The sequence below is a fragment of the Malaclemys terrapin genome, chromosome 10, assembly GCF_027887155.1.
Source record: "Malaclemys terrapin pileata isolate rMalTer1 chromosome 10, rMalTer1.hap1, whole genome shotgun sequence".
NCBI lineage: Eukaryota > Metazoa > Chordata > Testudines > Emydidae > Malaclemys > Malaclemys terrapin.
Genome location: NC_071514.1, coordinates 21,193,648 through 21,216,009, shown reverse-complemented (window position 1 = coordinate 21,216,009; position 22,362 = coordinate 21,193,648). Strand labels below are relative to the sequence as shown.

The window sequence follows — 22,362 nt, the reverse complement described above, 5'->3', positions numbered from 1 at the left end:
AAAATCCTGTGGATCTATTTCTGTGTGCAGTTCCCAAGATCTATATAAGCAAATACTGGCAACATTTTGAAAATCCACAACAATCTATGTGTATATTGAACATTGGTGGGCTAAAATCCGCTCTGAATTTCCCCAGTGTAAATACAGAGTTAATCTATTGAAACCAATGGCTGTACAGTAACTCAACACTTAACGTCCTCTCGCTTAACGCTGTTTCGATCTTACGTCCCTGCTCAATTACAGAACATGCTCCGTTTAAAGTTGTGCAATGCTTCACTATAAAGTTGTTTGGCTGCCTGCTTTGTCCATAGCTCCCTTACAAACACACACCCCCAGCCCCCCACAGCACCTCCGGCCGCTGGCAGACTCCTTGGATCAGCGCCTTCCCCCTCCTCCCCCCGCCTCCTGCCCGCAGCAATCAGCTGGCTTGTGGCATTCAGGAGGGAGGGGGAAGGAGCGAGGACTCGGCGCACAGGCTCCCCCTCCCTCCCCTGCCTCCTGAATGCCGCAAACCAGCTGACTGCTGCGGGTGGGAGGGAGGGGGGAGGCTGCGTGCCGAGTCCTCACTCTTCCCACCTCCCTCTCCCCCTGAACGCTGCAAGCCAGCTGATTGCCGTGGGCAGGAGTAAGTGGGGAGGAGCGAGGACACGGTGTGCGGAGTAAAGGGTGAGGAGAGGAGGGGGGGGGAAGAAGAGGCAGGTTAAGGGTGGGAACTTGGGGGAAGGGAGTGGGCAGGCAGAGGGTTGAACCCCCCCACCCCTGGTGCTTGCAGAGTAGGGGAAGCTGCCACTGTGCAACCTGCTTCTCCTACCTTACACCACCTTCAGCCTCCTTGCCTGCCTCATTGTCTCCAGTGCCAGTGGGCTGTGCCTGTGTGGGGTAAGGCGGGGGCACCTCCCAAGTACTGTACTGTACTCTATGGCAAAAAAAAAATTCCCTGGAACCTAGCCCCCTCCCCTCTCCTCCCCTCCTCCATTTTCATTCATTCTTATCGGGAAATTGGATTCGCTTAACATCATTTCACTTAAAGTCGTATTTTTCAGGAACATAACTACAACGTTAAGTGAGGAGTTATTATACACTGAAATGGCTCGGAGCAGAATTTGGCCCATTATATGGAAAGATTGTTTACTTTACTTCTAGTACAGAGTTACTGTATAGTATTCAGCTTGAATTTATATTACAAATAAAACCCACAGGAATTTTAGTAAGAAAACCTTGAAAATGCACAAAGTTCAAGTGAGTTTTTACTTTTGGCAAAAATAATTAGTTTCAACAGGGTTTTTTAAAATCTATGTATTTTCCCTTCTAATTTCTCTTAAGGTTGACCTCCTTCCATAGAGTTGCCACTGAACTGTAGTTTCTTTTGATAAGTGGCTAGCTTAAGCAACTGCAGTACAAATGGGCTGAAATTTAATAGTGCAAAGTGCAAGGTCATGCACTTAGAGACTAACAACAAGAATTTTTGGTATTAGCTAGGGATTTATAAGTTGGAAATGACAGAGGAGGAGAGAGACCTGGGAATATTGGTTGATCACAGGATGATTATGAGCCACCAGTGTAGAGGGGCTGAGTGTGGAGGGAATCCAGGTGTGAGTTGAAAGGTTCTGTGAGACAATCTGGGTGTGGGGAGCTCAGTGGGTGATCCAGGTGGGGAGGGTCTGGATGCACAGGGGATTGTTGGGGGGGAGGTTCTGGGTGCAATGGTAATGGGACCGTGTGGGGGAGGGGTCCAGGTGAAAGTGGTTGGGGCTCAGCGGGAGGGTCTGAGTATGGTGGAGGGGATAGAGCTCAGCAGGGTGGTCTGGGTGTGGGAGGCTCAGTGGGTGGGGGGTTCCATATGCTGGGGGAATGGAGCTCAGTGGGGCTGGGATCCAGGTGCAGCTGGTTGGGGCTCATTGGGGAGGAGGGGATCCAGGTGTAGGTGGCTTGTTGGGGTGATCCAGGTGCAGGGGGAGTAGGGCTCATCAGGGGGGTCTTGGTGAGGGGGGGTGAGGTTCAGCGGGAGGGTCTGGGCATGAGGGTGTCTGGATGCACAGGGGTTGGACAGTTGGGGGAGCAGCTCCCTGTAAAGTGATCCCTCCCACTGCAGCTGAGGAGCGATGGGTGCAGTAAGCATGGGGTTGGGGTGTTTGCAGAGCTTCTTACAGCTAGGGGAGAAATCTGGGGGTCTGACCTAGCCCCGGATGCCGTGCAGGGAAAGAGGATGCCCCATCCTCCCCAGCCTAGCCAAGACTAGCAGCTGAGCCCAGCACAGGGTAGGAGCCACCAGCTGTGTTTTCCCCACTCCCGCCCCCACCCCACAGTGATTTACCTCTCTGCCGGCTGCCCTAGGCACCCACAACATACTGCTGGGGAGGGTCGCATGACCGCTTTTGTGGTTTCCCTTTGCTTCCCCATCAGAAAGTCTTTTTTTTTTTTTTGCGGGAAAACAAAGAAATCTGCGGGGGACATACATTCTGTGCATATGCAGTGGTGCAAAATTCCCCCAGGAGTAACACTTAAACCACTATAGCTGCACAGCTGCAGCACTGCAGCGCTTCAGTTGTAGACACTGTTTATGCTGACAGGAAGGTTCTCCCATCGTGGAGGTAATCCACCTCCCAAAGAGGCTGTAGCTAGGTCAACAGAAGAATTCTTCCCTCAGTCTAGCACCATCTATACTGGGAGTTAGATTGGCATAGCTACATCTGTCAGGGGCATGGATTTTTCACACCCCTGAGAGATGTAGCTATGCCAATGTAAGTTCCCAGTGTAGACTAGCCCTAGGATACATGCGTGCACGTTGGATATTAAAGGCTTGGAGGGCATCCTCTGTGTGCCTCAGCACTTCCCACATGGGGAAGGGGGTTTAACCAACTCCACAACACTGTCCCTATATGTGCTCCCACCCCAAGACTCCTGCAAAAAGACAGGAGAAAGTTAATACACTCTGTGACTATACTAACTCGTATGGTTCCTTCTGCATAAGGGAACCCACCTCTCTTTGGAAGGGATTACAAAGGGAGCAGTGTATGGGGGGAACCTTGACAGGTTTGTGCAGAGAGTGGGGGCAAGAGCACTGCCATGACATACGCAGACCTGCTCTAGTGGGTATTTCCATGGGAGGTGGTGATCCAAGCCAATCAAATCCCTCCCGAAAGCTCATTTCACCTGAAAAGTACACCTAAAAGTAAATATAACACAATGGTTGTATCTGGGGTTGCCTGTACATTTGTGTGTTTATGTGTGTGTATCTATTTAAAATATATAAAATGTCACTAAACCTTTGTTACTGGGACATGGCCACTGCCATTCCACCACTTATCCGCTGTCCTTGTCTGTTGTCCTCTTTTCCCTTTCTCTCCATCTGTCTGTTACTTTATTTTGTCCTTTTTGGGCGTGAACTTTTGAGGATGGAGACCATACCTTCTTTAGTGTTCAGAAAGCACCCATCACACTGTGGGCAATACCAAAAACAAATAATGAATGATGAGGATGATAATAATAATCACCAGTACTATTACTGACATGCTAATAAATGTTGAGTCTGTAGATTTTCTGGTTCTCCAGAGACTGTCAGTTATCTTTAATCTTTAAATAAAAGATGTGAATTGAAAAGATCTTTATGACTGAGATTTTCAAAGCTGAAAAGGGATTTGGATGCCAACTTCCTATTAAAATTAATGGGAGTTGAGCATCCAAACCCCTTTGGTGGCTTGGAAAATCTGAGACATTTTTTCAAGTTTATTTTACTATGGCTTTATTATTCTCACACTTGGGACCATTTTACTAGTATTCCTTTCATCAGAAGACAAACAGGACTAGGTCTGTACTATTACTTTACAAATAATTACTGTTTTGTGTTACCTTCTAAATTATATACACCCCTTCAGTTAATTCAGTGTGCAGAGAGATATATCTCTCTGAAAAACTTGGAATGGTATCAAAGAAATAAATACATTGTGAGTTCAGCCTTTAGCTTTATATGAAAAACATTGGATTAAACACAGTAGGTATTGTAGGTCAACTATATTCACTAATCACTACCACAACAAAAGAGATGGACTTTGTTGCATGCTGACTTCAATGAGAATTGTAAATCACTTCATAGACTCTCTGTTTATTCAGTTCACAGCATGATCACTATTGTTTCACCTTTCCTTTGAAATACAGTAGCACTCTCCACTTGGTCCCAATATATGAAAGTCACACTCCAAGTCTAGTTATCTGTTTTAAATGAGCTGACAAATACAGCCTGTGCCCACTGATCCCAAAATAAAACAGATTTCCTAACTTAACGATGTCGATAATTAAGTGTGATATTAAACTATTGAAGAATGGTGGCTACATGCAATTTTTAGCTTGAAGTAAGAAAAAATCTATACTGTATTTTTTTTTACAGCTGGCTATGACAGATGATTGTGCCTACTTTGTGAGTTAGAGTTCTCTATAAGTTAGCAGTGAATATGAAGTCTGTTGTAATGTAACTTTGCAGGTAGAGCTGTGGGCAGGCATCCTGTGCAGAAAGAGCCCCCCCGGGGTAGAGATTGAATTACCATGCTAAACAAAATTGCTTGAACAAAAATGTTTACGCAAACATCCTTAGAGACAGACGGAAGTCTTCCAAGTGCATTTTTAAAGGAATATTCTACACTGGAGGAAAGGTCTTTTCAAATACAATATACAGAGGGGAGTTGAAAGACACAATATTTGTGGAGATCTGATGTTACTTTAGAAATTTAATTTTAAAACTTAGAGTTCTATTTTTATTAAGGATGAAGTGATGCCCTAAACACTTCTGAAAACATTGACGTCTTTCTGCCAAAAGCAAAAGAATATATATATTCTGTATAAATATCTCCGTAGATTCAGATTATAAAAGATGGATTTGGGGTGTTAATCGACTAGACTGGCACACTGCCACACTGGAGCTGGGATTTGGGAACAGGCAGCTTCAGGGGTCTAAGGGCCTAATTCTACTCCTATTAAAGTAAATGTCAAAATTTCCATTGATTTCATTGGTACAGGTTCCTGCTCTGGGAAACAAAGATTCCTTCAAGTGTGTTAGCTACCAAGTTCAAAGGTTGATAACTATAAACCTAAGTTTTATAGTCTTCTAATGCAAGTTTTTGTAGCCCATGACTAGATGAAATTAAGTTTAAATATTTTACTTTGTTTTTATGTGTTTTCTTCTCTAGTTCTTAACTAGACAGCAGTTTGTTAAGTGTTGCTATAATTTGGATATGACTGTCAACATGTGGGTACATTGGCTGACTGGGCAGTGTAAGGATGTACATCTCTGCTTTGGGGAAGGGAGAGAAAGTGGGTAAGGTTAACTAACTTCAAGGTATTCAAGTTCATTTAAAGGGATCTTGGAAGGTGCTGATGTTTTTGCCCATATAGATATTGCAGATGGTATGAATGGTAAATGCCATTAATAGACTGACAGTTACGGTGTCATTCTAAATAACAGAATCAGGCTAGTCCACTGTAAATTGGTAGTGACAAAAACGTCTCAATGACAGAGTACAGAAAATATGCCATCAATTTATGCCCCGTCTCCAAGACCATGAGGATGTGTACAGGCACACAATTCCATATGCAAAGATGTACATCCGATCTTTGTGACTGAGCACACGAATTATGTGTATGCACTTTTACACACATGCAATTCTGAAAATTTGGTCCTTATTGCTTTTAGGCTGTTTTCTTAAAACAGATAAAAAGATTACAATTCCCTACTAGGCAAAAAGTAAGACAGAATAATATTTCTATAAGATGTTAAGGGTATTTTGATATGGGGTGATAAAAGAAAAGCTGTTCAATTAGCTATCATTAAAAAAATATAAATTATAGTATGTTATCCCAGAGTTCTGTCAATATAAACAAGTAATGGCTTCATAAAAGTGTACAGTATAAAATGGGATTTACATTATTTTTGTTAGTCAGCATTCCCTTTTGTGATTAACTCTGCACAGACTATGCCTCTGTATATATGTAGGCCCACTCCTTCCAAATGCAGGACCACTAATTTTGATGAAGACAGACTATTGTGAGTTCCTCTCCACAATAATGTCCCCCTTGATGTCTTAGGGTATTCTCAGGATTATGAGCAAATGGCCACTAGCATATTAGTTACATTAACTTTCAAGTACTAGTTACAGGCAGAAGAACTCACCAATGCAACCCTATTGGGATAGAGTGCTAGAGATGAAAGCTAAATCAGCTACTTCATATGGGAAATGATTAATTCCTGAGATGTGGTCATGTTGTGGAATAAATCACTGGATATGGAAGGAACACCTGGAAAAGTTTGGTACCAAGTGAATAAACTCAGTTTTGCTGCCCATCAGAAATATCCCTGAAATGTGTAAAAAAATCACTGACACTTGAATTAATCCGGCAGAAGAAATGGGAGACCCATGACATTCATTAAAGACAGGTGTAAAGTACTTCCCTTAGGAAAAATCAAATGTGCAACTACAAAGTGGGGACTATCTGGCTAGGTGGTAGTACTGTAGGAAAGAATTGGGGGTTTATAGTGGATCACAAATTGAATGTGAGTCAACAATGTGATGTGGTTGTGGAAAAGGTTCATATCATTCTGGGGTATATTAACAGAAGTACCATATGTAAGACACAGAAGGTAATTGTCCCTCTACTTGGCACTGGTGAAACCCCAGCTAGAGTAATACGTTCAGTTCTGGGCATGACACTTTAGGAAAGCTGTGGACAAATTGGAGAGAGTCTAGAGGACAGCAACAAAAATGATAAAAGGTTTAGAAAACCTGACCTTTGAGGAAAAGCTAAAAAAACTGGCATGTTTAGTCTAGAGAAATGAAAACTGAGGGGGGACCTAATAAATCTTCAAATATGTAAAGGACTGTTATAAAGAGGATAGTGATCAATTGTTCTCCACTGAAGGTAGGACAAGAAGTAATGGGCTTAATCTGCAGCAAAGGAGATTTAGGTTAGATATTAGGAAAAGCTTACTAATTTTAAGGGTAGTTAAACTGTGAAATAGGCTTCAAAAGGAGGTTATAGAATCCCCATCACTGAAGGTTTCTAAAAACAGGTTGGACAAACACCTGTCAGGGATGGTCTAAGTTTATTTGGTCCTGTCGCAACGCAAAGGGCTGGATTTGATGATCTCTTGAGATCCTGTCCAGCCTTACGTTTCTATGATTCTATGTTAAAATTAAATATTTTTCTTCTCTTTCCCATATTCCCTTGCTCACAGTACATAACTGGATATCTAAACCCTCATACGTACTGTGGGTACACAATGGTCTCACACCTGCAGCTGATGGGTTGTCAGCCTAAGAGGGAGAGGATGAAATGATATTGTAATATTTAGCCCACACACTCCAGTGGCACCGGGCATGAATTGGTTACTAGCTGCTTTATGCCTGCTCAGAGCTCTTTGGGAATATCTTAGCCCCTTCCTCTCCATGCACTTTAGTTCTGGTCACAAATAAGAACGTTTATATGGAAAATTGTTGTCTTCAGAAGTGAATATTTTTTTTAAAAAATATTTGTATTTTAGCTAATTGCATCTATCCCCTCAGAAATAGGGTGGGACAGCTAATTGCATTGTGTGTTTGCAGTTGGCTCAGAGTATTGTGTGAGAGAGTCTTGCTTGTCTTTCCAGAGTGTGGAAGGTCCTGCCTGTAAAAGTTCCAAACAGACAGAACTTGGTTTAATAAACTTATTTCAAAAAGGAAGCCTCATTTATGGCTCATTCAAAATGCTACCCTCCCAGACCAGGGACAGTTTTAAAACTGAAGGTTTATTAAACTTGCTATAAAAAAAACCAAATACAGCTTGTGAAAGCCCCATTGCCGCTCAGTCCTCTTAGAACACACATATTTCTACTGCTGCAACCAGAGCTATCCCCTTTGATCCCATCAACAGATCCTCAATCTTTAAAGGGACAGGACACAGGTAAATCTAACCTTGGCATTAATTTATGAGTGCTACAAAAACACATTCCTTACTAGCCTCTTACCTGTAGCTCTATAACTTCCCCCATCTGGCATGGCAGAGATGTCTAAAGTAGCATGAGGAGAAAAAGATTGTACGCTTAATATTGGGCCTTTCAGATGGGAAAATAGATGAGTGGCTTTTTAAGGAGGCCCAGATATGTGTGGCCCTGCTCCAGTTGTGACAACCACTTCTTTTTTTCCCTAGAAGTTGATAGTCTTAACCACTGAATACCAATTTTGTCCTACAGGGGATTTTCTTCCTTCTTGCTTGGGAGACAAAATAATCTGTGAAATGTTTCCATGGTGGTGGAGGTCTCCTATATCTGTGCCAAGCCTTAGTGATGTGCCAGCTGGCTAATACCTATTACATGCTTTTACTCATTCATTTCTTTAGCTGATGTTCATTGAAAGTTTTCACTATCCCATCAGGCTAAGTAGAGATTTACACACCATATTTATTCTTATTACAGGTTGAGCATAGTTTATATTACTTCCGTTTTTCACTTAACCTTGCTTCTGTGTATTTTATAGCATTACAAGCAATGTTGAACATGATTCATTTTTCCCCACATAAAACTTCAAAATGTAATATTTCCTTGAAGTATGCAAACTTGCAATATTTTGTCATATCAGGGTTTTGAAATTCTTTCAATATCAGATTTCCATTATTTGTAGGGAGTTACACCAACAGCTTCCTGCAGAGTTTTACATTACTGTTGGTTATGTTAGTAGTGGCCTATGCTGAATTGTATTGCTGTCCTATAGTTAAGTTGGGGTAGCAATGTTGTGATATATTGAGGCCCTTGATAGAACTTAGAGTGTATGGATAGATGTAGGATTACCAGATAGCAACTGTGAAAAAATGGGACAGAGGGTGGGGGGTAATAGGCGCCTATATAAGAAAAAGTCCCAAAAAATGGGCCTGTCCCTTTAAAAATGGGACATCTGGTCACCCTAGATAGATGCACCTTTTTAGCATATATGTATATACATAAATATTTTGGAAACTTCTATGGTATTTTCAAAGCATTCAATTTAATGAAGGGAAAATGAAACACAAATGCATGAAAGAGAACAAAAATAGTTATAGATCTCACTCCAAATGATCCATTATGTTTTGAACTGCTGCATTTTTACTCCTATTATGTATTACAACTGAACTGGGCAATAGTCTACACCAAATTAATGGTTGTATGTGTGAACCAATGGATTAAACTATGCAGGATGGTTGACTAGGATAAGATATATTAAAATTAAGAATTATTATGAATCTTCCCTCTCTTAGCAAAAATTTGGGAAAAGGTACCTTTTCTCATCTATTAAACCATCCACTGCTGTTTCTAATCTGGCTGTGCCACTTCCACATGAAAATGCCCTTTAACATGTGACTAATAATATTCTCTCTCTTTTTAAAACCTCATCCATCCTCTCCCTCCTTGCACTTGGTTCTAGAGACCATGACACAAAACTGGCCTAGGGTAACTGCCCCTGTAAGGGCAGATGGGTCCAGCCCCACCTGTGACACAATCAGTTTGCCACCCCAGGTGGAGAAAATAAGCAAAGTGACATGATAGACAGGTCATGCATCTAAAATCATCCCCCTGTGGTGAAGATGAAGAAAAAAAGAAGCTTCTGGAGAGAGAAAGGGACAGAGAAGAAAGGCCCTATGAAGCAGAGCTGGAACCCTACTAGTAAAGCTGGGAGGCCAGCTTGAGCCATTGCACTAGGGTTACCATACGTCCGGTTTTCCCAGACATGTCCAGCTTTTCGGCAATCAAACCCCCGTCCGGGGGGAATTGCCAAAAAGCCGAACATGTCCGGGAAAAATACCGGCCGGGCACTTCCTCTCCCGCGGCTGCTCTGCTCCTCCCCGACTCAGACTTCGGCTCTGTTTAAGAGCCAAGCTGCCCGAGCCAGCGCTACCGGCTTAGGGCAGCCCCCGTGCCTCCGGACCCCAAGCCGCCGGCCGGGCACTTCCCTTCCCGGGCTCCAGCTGCTCTGCTCCGGCGGCTGGGGTCCGGAGGCACGGGGGCTGCCCGAAGCCGTTAGCACTGGCTCGGGCAGCTTGGCTCTTAAACAGAGCTGAAGTCTGAGTCAGGGGAGGAACAGAGCAGCTGGAGCCAGGGAGGAGAAGTGCCCGGCCGGCAGCTGGGGTCCGGAGGCATGGGGGCTGCCCGAAGCCGTTAGCACTGGCTTGGGCAGCTTGGCTCTTAAACAGAGCCGAAGTCTGAGTCAGGGGAGGAGCAGAGCAGCTGGAGCCCAGGAGGGGAAGTGCCCGGCCGGCGGCTGGAGTCTGGAGGCACAGGGGCTGCCGGAAGCCGGAGTGCTCGGGCAGCTCGGCTCTTAAACAGAGCCGAAGAGTCAGGGGAGGAGCACAGCAGCCGGAGCCCGGGAGGGGAAGTGCCCGGCCGGTGGCGCAGGGTCCGGAGGCATAGGGGCTGCCCGAAGCCCGAGCGCTACCGGCTTCATGGTTTGCCGGGCAGCCTCCAGACCCTGCGCCCCCGGCTGGGCGCTTCCCCTCCCAGGCTCCAGCTGCGCTGGGGAAGCGCTGGCTGGGGGCGCAGGGTCTGGAGGCTGCCTGGCAAACCGTGAAGCCGGTAGCGCTCGGGCAGCCCTTTTCGCGTGGCTGGGAGGGAGGAGGGGGAGTTAGGGTGGGGACTTTGGGGAAGGGGCGGGAAGGGGCGGAGTTGGGGCAGGGCTGGGAATGGGGCGGGGCCAGGGCCCGTGGAGTGTCCTCTTTTTTTATTTTTTAAATATGGTAACCCTACATTGCACTGCCCCATGAAATAGGCCTGTGGAATCCCTTAACCAGGGGGAAGGATTTGGTCTGTGAACAAGTTATTTGGGAGAAGCAAGAGGAAACTGAAGATGGCATGCCTGCCTGGCCATGCTGTGCCTTGAAGAGGTGTGCTCTGAGACAGCAGCCTGCCACAACAACTTAACCAGCTAAAGTCATAGGTACTTTGCTGTCCGGGATTTGCCTCAATGTATCCAGCTGCTCCTTTTTGTGATTTGGAATGTAAAATCCTCTGCTAATGGATTCCTGCACAAAGGGCTCCTTTGGATTCTATGCTTGGGCCCCTTTACTCTTTTAGTTACCTTATTCCCCATAGCCACTTCCTTTCTGAATTCACATTTGGATGTCAGTTGTGGAAAGATGATACTTAAATCTCTGTTCCCTTCATAATTTTGGTCCCTTTTTTACTCTCTCTGCTTCTGTGTCATCAATCTCTGGTTCTGCTAAAACTGTGTCAAACTCCATTACTTTCTCATTAATAAGAATAGCTTCAACCAAAACTACATTCTCTCCATTTCTCATACTGGTTTACCTTCACCCCTTCGTTCAGGAACACAAGTGTTCGAATTCTCCCCAAACTCTCTTTTTATTTCATATCTCCCAGGCTTCTGAGTTTGCCTTGTATCAGCTCCATAACATCATCCACATCAGGCACTATATCAACCACTCTTCTGTCAAAGCTTTTAGCATTTCTTCCTCTCTCCTCCTCTTGACAAGTGTAGTCCTCCTTCTTGTGGCCTCTCTAAGGTCTCCCTGTGTTTATAAGTTATCCAGACTATGATGGTTCATCAGTATTTGGAATGGGGTCTTCTCCATTCCATTTTCCAGTAGAGAAAATTTTCCAAACCTTTAAGATCCTTCATTGGCTTGCAAATTCCCTTACATTCTGTGCCCATCTCTATTGATGCTTTTTTCCCTGTCACTTGGTCATTGCACCCTTTTTCATGCTTGTCCTACCACATCTACGCATGCCCTGTCTTTGATACATTGTAACCTGCTGTACATAGCTTATTGTAACAGCAAAGTTTATGTCTGACTTCAAAGTGTTCTATAATACTTTTGCATGAACAATGTTATACAAAAATTAATAATTGCATTTGAAGTGAAAAGTCTTCTAGGCCTGTTGTACTTATTCAGTGATAGTATTAAAACACCAACTTTTCTTAATTTCCAGAATCAGCTAGAAAATGTGTTTGGAAGTGTCAGAAACAACAATGAAATTTGGAGTAAAGCAACTGAAAAATAAAATAAATGTAACATAAAAAGTTGCATTGATCTACTCTCCATTACCTGTCTCAAAGATCTATGACCAACAAAGATACAGCATCTTCACAATGGCTCTCCAAGATCTGGGAACTGGGATGAGTTTCTCTTTAATGGCTGAAGATGGAACCTTTGGCCACACAGCCCTAAATCATCCCTCCCAGTTACCAGCTGTGAACACTGGTGTAATTTGGGAGATAGGATATGGCCACTGAGCCAAATATTCCATTCAGGATAATTAGGGAAGATCCAATATCTGACCCCTCACTCTTAATCATCAACATTCTTGAAAAGTAGGGATCCACTCTCCCACATCCTGACTGCAGCCCCACAGCAGAGCTGAGCAGGGAGAGAATAGGACTGAGATCCACTGAGCACTTTGGGCAGTGCGGGGGTAGGGGGACGGTTTGGAGGAAAATGCCTACATTAACTCCTTGCCCCAACCCTTAGATGACTACACTTTGTTCCCACATTGTAGGGTCTCTCCACTTCTCTTGGCACATCAGCCCAATCTGACTATGGATAGGCTGGCCTGGCAAGGAGACATTTTAATAAGTGATGCTGTGTTTCCGTGCCCCTTGCGTCCACCTTGACCACTCTGTGGATTTGTTTGAGAGAGAGAAAGAGGGGAATGAAAATAAACTTACATTTAAGGTTTCATCTGGCTTGGCTTTTAAGATTTCATGCAGTCTGGCTTTTGAATACATTGGCTCTTGAGTTCATTTTTATGCATCAAGTCATGTTTTACATTCTGCAACATAGATACCAATCTTCTCTCAGCTCCAATACCAAGTACTTTATTCTAAACTGAAACTTGTACATCTGTTGCCCCTTAAACCAATATAACTTATGTGTTTCTGCAGCAAGCTGCAGCTTCTGTTCAAAACTGTATTAAATGCACTGAAAATCCCTTTGTGCTCCCAAAAGTGCAGTGGATTGCTAACACATCCAGGCCTGCATGTCCCTAAATTTGAGCATAGTCATGAAAAAAGTGGAAGATTTCAACCCAGTGAATCAGTTGTTCATGTACTTCCTCCTAGGTATGGCTATGACCACATTTCAAGAAAAAACAACTCATGGGAGCCTTCTAAGATGAGAAGTAAACCGCGTATTCTCTTCCTACTTGTGATTTTACAAATCTTTTAGCCAGCTCAGAGATCTAAATATACAATCCAGCACTGAGACACATGGTGTGGATTTGTAATAGTTGCTAGAGGACTGTAATTCCATGGCTAGATTAAATTAATTAATTCACCTTTTTCTTTTCATCTGCAACTTACATAAAGATACGTTTTCATTTAGGGTCATACTGTGGTTTGCATTAATATGGGTGTGTGTGGGAGGGGTATGTACAAGGAGCTTCTGTTCCCTCCTCCCTTGGGCCCTGTGCATAAAAGCCATACACAACTGCAGTTCTTGAATTTAAGGAGTGAAAGGACTTCTACCTCAGTGTGTTCCTGGGATGTGCATCACCCCAAAGGGGTAATGAGGGGCTTGAAGACGGTGGGAACATCGCCAAATACCTGAACAATTGGCCTAGAATATTGGGGGTGGGAAGGTACGTTGTACCACTGAAAAGGGTGGCCGGCACAGCAAATTGCTCAGGGAAGAAATGTTCCTTCCCGATTCACAATTCTTCCCAGTGGTACTCTGGAGGCAGCACAACTCTGCTGTCCTTAGTCCAGGTCTGCGTGCGTGCAGTTTGCACAATTTCATCCTTTATACGTCATCCAAGTAGAATTCAATTCATGTTACTAACAGGAGTTCAAAATGTTCTTCATTTTAGTGAACTCTTTCATAGCACTTTGTGCAAGAGAACATAGCTGGATGGAAATTGCTTCTGACAATGTGCGAGGAGAATGCAGCATTTATGTGTGCGTGTGAGAATGAGTGAGTTGTGGCAGCCTCTTGGCATATCACACTTTTGGTTTGTATACCTAAGATATGCCATGATCTATATAACTGGGTATAAACATAGCTATATAACTATATATAACAGTTTGTGTACTATGAATTTGACACCAAGTACTGATTTAACAATCTGTATTTTTGGCTGAAACATATATATATTTAAACCACAACCACAGCCAGATGTGCACACAGATGCTGCAAAAACAAAGAGCAGTATACAATGTAAGAGATGATTTGCCTTAATAGACTGTGCAGAGATACTGCTCTTTATCTACCTTGGGAAATGTGAGGGCTGAATGAACTCTGCTGGGATCTGAAGCTATGGTTCTAAGGTCACTGAGGTATTCCAAAACTGATACTTAAATTACTAAACCATCAATTCCGGCACCCTTTTGCTGGAATGCTCTTCCAAAGGCAGGGACGGCTCTGGCTTTTTTGCCACCCCAAGCAAAAAACGCCGGGCTGGCCGGAGCAGCAAAGGGGGGGAGAGGGGAGGAGGAAAACAAACCTGCCCCCGGCCAGAGTGGCGAAGGGGGGCGGGAAACAAACCTGCCCCCGGCCGGAGGGGTGGGAAAGAACAAACCAGCCAGCTGGAGTGGGGGGTAGAACAAACCGGCCGGCCAAAGCGGTGAAGGAAAGAAAAAACAAAAACAAAATATCTGCGGGGTGGCGTGAGCGTGGGTGCAGGGGGACTCCTGGCCCTGCAGACCCCGGGCAGCGGAGTACGCACCCTGGCTAGCGGGGGGGGGAGAGAGAAGGGGGGCCCCCAGGGCTTCCTTAAGTGGGGCGCTGCCACGCGGCCCCTCCACAGGCGCCACCTGCCAGGAGGGCTCTGCGCCACTCCGGTCTGCAGGCAGGGAAGGACGTGGACTGTCCTCCCGGCTTGCTGCAGGGCGCTCCCCTCCTCCACCCCCTACAGGGCGGCGGGAGCAGCAAACCAAAAAGAAAAAACCGGCAGGGGCAGCCAAAGCGGTGAAGTGCAAAAAAAAAAAAAAAAAAGAAAAGAAAAGGATTAGATGGAATGCTGCCCCTTGGAATCTGCTGTCCCAAGCACGAGCTTCCTCCGCTGGTGCCTGGAGTCGGCCCTGTCCAAAGTATTAAAAGTCCAGACACCTTTGTCATGTTAAAGTTGATCTAATTTACAAAGAGTTCTCTGAGTATTAGAAGCTGGGAACACTTTAATTGTAATTTTAAAAAAATGTGTTAACTATACAGTAAACTAGCAGAATAAACCTTTGATCATAGACTATTGTGTGAAAATTTAAAGATTTAAGTGTGTAGATTAATGTGAAGGGCATTGGGAAATTGTTTGGTACATAAGGAACTATCTAATGCATTAATGGTGGGATTTTCAAAAGCATTTAAGGGAATTAGACACCCAGGTCTCTTAGCTGCCCTTGAAAATCTCACCCGAAAGGACTTGTTACAAAGTAAAAAATGATAATATTTTCATAGGGAGCCTGAACAATAGAGAAAGAAAGAACTGTGGAGATCTGCTATACAAGTCTAAAGATCAACTATAGCTCTTTGTAGTTTTTTAATTTCAAATATACTATGTATATTTCAGAGTCCTTTCCTGATTGCCTATTATTGTATATTGCAACTTGAATTTGGTGCCCACTATGAAAATTAATAATTATCATGATGTGAGAATAGACAAGCGTCAGATGATCCAATGGTCTCTTTTTTGTCAAGTCCATTTCTTCTTTGCTTTCGATTTAAGTCTAGTTGCATTTTGTCAAGAAATTCAGCATCCTAAACAGAAGCTATTTTGAATAATTCAACAAATTAGTTAAGTAAAATATATTTTTCAATATATCTTTTTACTAGAGTTTTTAGTTTTCTTTTTTTTTGTGTGTGTGTGTAGAAACTTAAATAGTATTATTAAAAATGTTCAGCATATGGTAAAAATTACAAGTTTGCTTGCCCCTAAAGTGCTTTTGTACAAGTCAGCTCTTAAATGCCATCTCTGAATATTATTTTTCTGATGTCAGGAGAGATAATCCCATATTAGAATTACTAGGAGGCACATTTCCATGAACTTCAAAGCATCTTAGATCTAGAATTAAGAACTGTGTTTGATAGTACACTTCATTAATCTTAGATTGGCCACTGGCTTTTTTTTTCTTTTCTTTCTCCCTCCACCTCCCCCACCCCCCTGCCGCCCCACACCATTGACCATCTTTCTAATACAGTTTATTAAAACTAACCATGCAGTGCACTGTTATTCTTCCTGGTAGGATTGTTTTGTTGCATTCATGAAAGGACAATTTCTCTATAGAAAATGCCCTTTGGGAATCAGTATTCATGTTCACAGTTCCTGAAAAAGTCAACAAGTTGGTGTGTTGCATTCAGATCTGCCTTAATGGTCTTATCATTAAACCTGCAGCAGGCATATATAAACACGCTTTCTGTGGATACTGGGAAAGCATGATTAAAATAAATCATCTGTCCGATGAATATTTTTCTCTGACTTTTGGCAGGATCACCCACCTGAGCTCATGCCAGCCTGTATGGGAACACTGATGCCAGCAGTTTAAAGATCTTCACATTTGCTCTCAGTGGTAAGATCTAAAGATAAAACAGTAAATAGCATTATAATATTACTATCAGATATTAAATTGCACTAAAAGCAAACTCGTATAAGATGAATAGTTCTCTTTGACCGTCACAAGGAGATAAGGCAGCTTATTACTGGATAGGACAACAGTTGATGACAGTCTGAACAACAAAAGTAATGAGCAGTTTTCATCATAGTAATAATTAATAATTAATACAAGGGAAAATTGGAATTCTTTATTTATGCTCAGGGCAGAATCAGGCCACTGTATTAGAGTAGTTGCTTTCAAAAGGCATTGCTATTGAACTGGAATGGTGTGCATTTTGGAGAACGCATCCATTTTCCACAAGATTGGTGATCACCTGTGGGCTGTAGTCCACGAAAGCTTATGCTCTAATAAATTTGTTAGTCTCTAAGGTGCCACAAGTACTCCTGTTCTTTTTATGGATACAGACTAACACGGCTGCTACTCTGAAACCTGCAATAAAATGACCTCCAACATTTCTCCTCTTGGAGGGGAAATGGCAAATGTGACAAAACCTACCAAAACCTTCCCAGTCTAATGCTGTCATTATAACTGTAACCTGACTTTCCAGACACTGAGCCATATTCTCAGTCTTGTTCTACACCCTCTGTGCTCCTGAGAACTAAAAAGCAGACTTTTTCTGGCTATAAGGTGAAAGCCAAGACCTATCCTGGTGAAGGGAAATTCTCAACTGATAGCAGAGAGGGGTCAGAGCAATTCTGAGCTGTCATATTGCCTCTTATAATCATAGCTAGGTCTCATAAATTAGAGCAGCCCCCAAGCTCCCACTCTGACTGACATACACATTCCTTCCACTCCTCAAATACCCTTGGTGCAGGAGTATGTAGGGGATGCCTGGTCTATAGATTATAATACTGGGTTTGATGACATTTAGATGGGGATGGAGATGTTTAGTCCCATCATGCTGTCAGTCTGCATTTAACATTTCCATTGACATGAATGGATGTACTGTATGTAAAATGATTGCAGAACCAGACCCAATATTTATTGTTGTATGTATTTTTTTCTAACTATGTAGGATAGGTATCCCATTATGGTACCAGTTCACAGGTTACCTTACTGTACCTTGTGACAAATGCAACCAGTATCAGTTACCGGCATGTGTGTATACACAGAACAATAGAGAGAAGGTTAGGAGTAACTATAAAATAAAACTAGTATAGATTCCATAACATTTTAATGAAAATATATATAAAACATGTACCGCTGTTGTTCTTCCTTTATTAGTTAAATTTTACATCATTCTTAACCTAAATAAGATCAAGAAATAGCAACACTTAGCCTAACACTGAAAATCGCTAACAAATTCTTTTAAATTTGTTTGTACTAGGCCTAGTTCTGTGAGATGCTGCACCTCAAACCCCTCAAACGTGCCAGTTTTCCCCTGGCATGCAGTGTGTGTTTGCAACAATGCCTGGAACTAGGGTTAACAACCTTGGTTCCGCTGGTCCTTGAGTTGTTGGGAGCAGAGAGTACAAGATTGTGCTCTGGTGCAAATTTGAGCAGTCTAGATGACCATGCAAGGTCTCAGGGCTCCACAAGGAGGCAAAATTAGTCTTCAGCATGTTAGCTGCTTTACTCTCAAGAGCAGATGTGAAGAAAGGGGGGGCTGAGTGGACAGCAAATGGATGCCCATAATCCTTAATATGCAAATAAGACACTTGGCAAAGTACTTCCCAATTTGGCCTGACTCCTGCCTACTAGAGAGGATTAACTTGGTGGCTGTGTAGCAGCTCTCTCCTTAATGAAGGGGAATAATTGACCTGCTCTCCAGTTTTTACCTGATGTTTTTGTGTGCAGCACATGACACCTGTGTTGTGCAGGATACAGCCCAATGAAGTCATGCACCTGAATTTGCTCTTCCAACCAGTGAAGTCATTTTGTATCAGACTATATACAAAGTTAGCACTAAGGGGGAAACATATCCAAACTTTTCATACTTAACATTATTGCGTATTCCAAGAAATGACAGAATATAGCCCAAATGACTTCTAGTTTGGATTTGAAACTGTTTTCCAGCATTTCCTTTACACAGTTTCCTGTCAGTAATCTTGCAGCTTAATCATAACTACCGATTATTAAGAAGAGGTATCTTACAACAGTCATGTCTGCCACATTCCCATCCATCACATACAAGTTTCTATATAATAAAGTAAACATGATATCATTTTATATTATGAAGCCTCACTGCAGATGAAATTTCATTATTGTTGAGTGACTTCGTAAAATTGGAACATGTTGAGTGTCCCTAGAGAAAAACAATATCTACATCAGGGCCCAGGCGACCAGTATACTTCTTTATTAGAAACAAAAAGATACAGTTTTAATAGTGCCTTGCCTCATCAAGTAGCCATGAAAAATCTAATTAAGTGCTGAACAGCAAATTGTAAAGGCTATTGTGTAGGCAAACATCATGATCCTAGTAACAATTTTAGAAGCTTTACAAACTGTTCTGTATCACTCTTTGATTTCTTGGTGTACTGTAACCTGGGGACCTGCAAGTCAGTGCTGCTGCTGAGAGGTGGAGAACCTGTGAGAACCAAAGGCCAGGTGGTGCTGAACTACAAGACCTTTTACCCATGGAAAAAGAGAGCTCTAATGATTCAGTAAAAGAAAGCAAAGGAGTCTCATTTGTTATTTCTGAATTAAAGCAAATGAAAATCCATCACAGGGCATGTAAGGCCCAGTCCTGTGGTAATACTACCTTTGACTGAAATGGAAGTAAGCCAAGTACTACTTAAGGACAAGAAAACAACATTTTAAACACTTCAAGATGTAACTGCTATTAGGGAAAGTTAGAAAATGAGTCTCTGGGCCAAATCTGCCCTCAGATTTGCTTGTGCAACTCCCATTGCTATTAGATAAAATTCAGTACACATTTGTGTACATGCTAAAACTACATATAAAACTTCCATGCTTACAAAAAGAAGAACAGGAGTACTTGTGGCACCTTAGAGACTAACAAATTTATTAGAGCATAAGCTTTCGTGGACTACAGCCCACTTCTTCGGATGCATATAGCATCCGAAGAAGTGGGCTGTAGTCCACGAAAGCTTATGCTCTAATAAATTTGTTAGTCTCTAAGGTGCCACAAGTACTCCTGTTCTTCTTTTTGCGGATACAGACTAACACGGCTGTTACTCTGAAACTTTCCATGCTTACAGTTTCAATATATGTACCATGTATAGCAGGAGCTATAAGAATAGTGACCTTTAGAACATCTACAGTTACCGGTTTAATTCCCTTATTATTACTAATTTAAAAAAAATAGATAATCTGTGCTATTAAAGTCTGTCTGTCTGTCTGAAAAGGGGATGGGAGATTTCCTTGTTATTGAATTTCTTTATTTGACCATCCTTTCACACTTCATTTCAGCCTTTATACAGCTTTTGTATTCAAACTTTATTATATTTTCTTGAGGCAAGAAAGGATTTCAATGAGAATGTGATGAATGTCCATATTAAATTGGATCCTCTTTTTAATTAAGTTCATCTAAATTTAATTTTGTAATTTTACTTCAGTAAACCCATCTGACTCCAGATGTTTAATGTGCTTTTCCTATTGCTGTTCTCACATAATTGTACCTGTAAAAGATTTATGACTTAGAGAAGCATTACTAAACCCTTTAGAGTGTTTTCAGCATATGCTTCATGGATGGCTAGTAACATGAGCAATTAGCATCCTAAAATGCTGTTCTGCTTCCAGGATTTCTTTTAATAGGGTAAGTTACTTTTATTAGCTTGAACTTTACACAAATAATAAGTTTAAAAGAAACATTGTTATCAAAGTATCTCAATTGAAACTGTGAGATTACCCCCTAAAGAAACTTTAACAGTGCAAGTTAACACCTTGGAAAGTAAAAAATACTATAACAAAAATATAATAAAAAAGAGGAATAGCTCTTCAATAGACTGAAAAGACTCTATGCAATTCACTTTAGATTAGCAACCTTCCTTTCAGTCAAATGCTGTGGGATAAAGGTATTTGTTTCTGTGTGCAACGGTAATATTTCTTGCTACTTTGTAATGTGGTAAACACACTTCCATGAATGTCTTGATTTTTATATGTTTCAAAATGTTCTTGCTAACTTTGGTAATAGTTAGCATTGACATTGAGAATTAATTAACATCATTTCCCTTATCCCATTCTGTCATGACTTCTTGACCACAGAAATTGCTGGCAAATTGCCTGTCTTATTACAAGAATTACTTGGAAAACTATAATTATTCTGGTTCTGCCTCTTTGCTTCTTTAGTCAAAGCATATCTAATATAATACTCAATATTACATGTGGGATCTGGTATAATGAAGCCCTTGGTCCTCATCAAAGAATCATATACCACAATTAAACATTTATACTATTATAAAGAGAAAAAGGCAACTGCAAATCAAAAAGATAACTGAATCTTTTTTCTCAAGTGAAAATCAAATTTCTTAGGTTTTTTATGCTATTATAATTTGTCTTGATGTGTTAGTCGGAAATATTCACCAGTGCAGTAAACAAATCAGTTTATGGATTTTCCCCAGAATTTAAGGTTCTCAATACTAATCACACTCTGGAACAGATTCACCATGGTATTACTCCAGCTTTATGCTGGTATTTCTCTATTGAAATCAGGGCTTACAACAGTGTAAAACTTTAGTAGTGGTAGTGTTTCAGGTGAGAATCAGGTCCTATGTTTTTATTCTTCTAAACCCTCAGTAATAATACTTTGCATTTACTATTTAATTCTGTGAGATAGTCTTATTCCCACAGTGCACATGTAGGGAAGTAAGGCAGAGAAATTATCAGATCCTGCAGCCTCTACTTTGAGTAGTCTCAAATTGACTCATATGAATGAAGGGTGCAGGGTAGGTCTTAAGCAACTTTCTCTAAGTCATAGAAAATCAGCTTCTGAGCCTGTCTGAGCTTCTGACCCAGGAATCCTGGCTCATTGTGTTCTGCTCAGACCACTAGGTCACACCTATCTAGTGACAACTATGTGCAATATTAGACAAAACCTCTTTCTCACGATCATTTTTTCTTTTTATTTATTCCAGTTTATTTTTGGCTTCTAACAAGCTTTTTTAGTATGGCAACAGAGAAAGCGTTGTTCTTTCCCAGACTTCTGAACAATGCTGGATTAAATTAACTGCAATACATAAGGCGAGCAAGTGTACACTTATAAAAGTTTCAGCAAAGTCACTCAAGTAGCTCATTTAATTTCCAACAAAAAAAGAAGAAACATAACAATCATCAGACTGATGAAATGCTTCTGAGTTTTAAAGACTTTATGTGGGAGTCTGGATGAGACCCAAAGGAGGAAACACTTCAAAATTACAAAATGACACAGTTATGTTTTTTTGTGAAATTGTCAAGTTTCATTATTTATTTGTAGAGAAGGTACCCATACAAGTGTTTTTTAAAAGATACTAACTAGAGGAGGATATGTTAAACCTCCAAAGCCTTAAGAATGCCTAATGACTGCCTGCCAGTACAGCTGAATCCTGCTGGGTAATGGGGGAATGCCTACCATGTAAATATAAAGGGGGTTATTTAGGAGACCCAGTGAGCTGTGAATTATTGCCTAGGTTGTCACAAAAAAAGGGAAAATGAGTTGTGAAGAGGAAGAAACGTGCACTGGATTCTGAATAGCTTTCAGAGACTTTTTTGTGATAGATGGGAAAACTTATATATTCTCTCTGCAAAAGGAAATATTTGTTTTGTCAGATTGTGAATCTCCCAACCCACCTAGATTGCATTGAAAAACCCATTATGGAAACAAAAGTAGGCTATTTTTATACCTGACACAATGCAGATTCAAAGGAAAATAAATTGG

At 41.8% G+C, this 22,362-nt stretch overlaps 1 protein-coding gene across 1 annotated transcript in view; it reads left to right on the top strand.

The window, feature by feature from the left end:
• The window catches only part of SEMA6D (semaphorin 6D), a 302,415-nt gene that overhangs the window by 111,826 nt on the left and 168,227 nt on the right, over positions 1–22,362 (top strand). Inside the window, exon 2 of the mRNA XM_054041559.1 lies at positions 16,422–16,502. The gene's annotated coding sequence lies outside the window, so the exon portion shown is untranslated. The remainder of the gene's footprint in view (positions 1–16,421; positions 16,503–22,362) is intronic.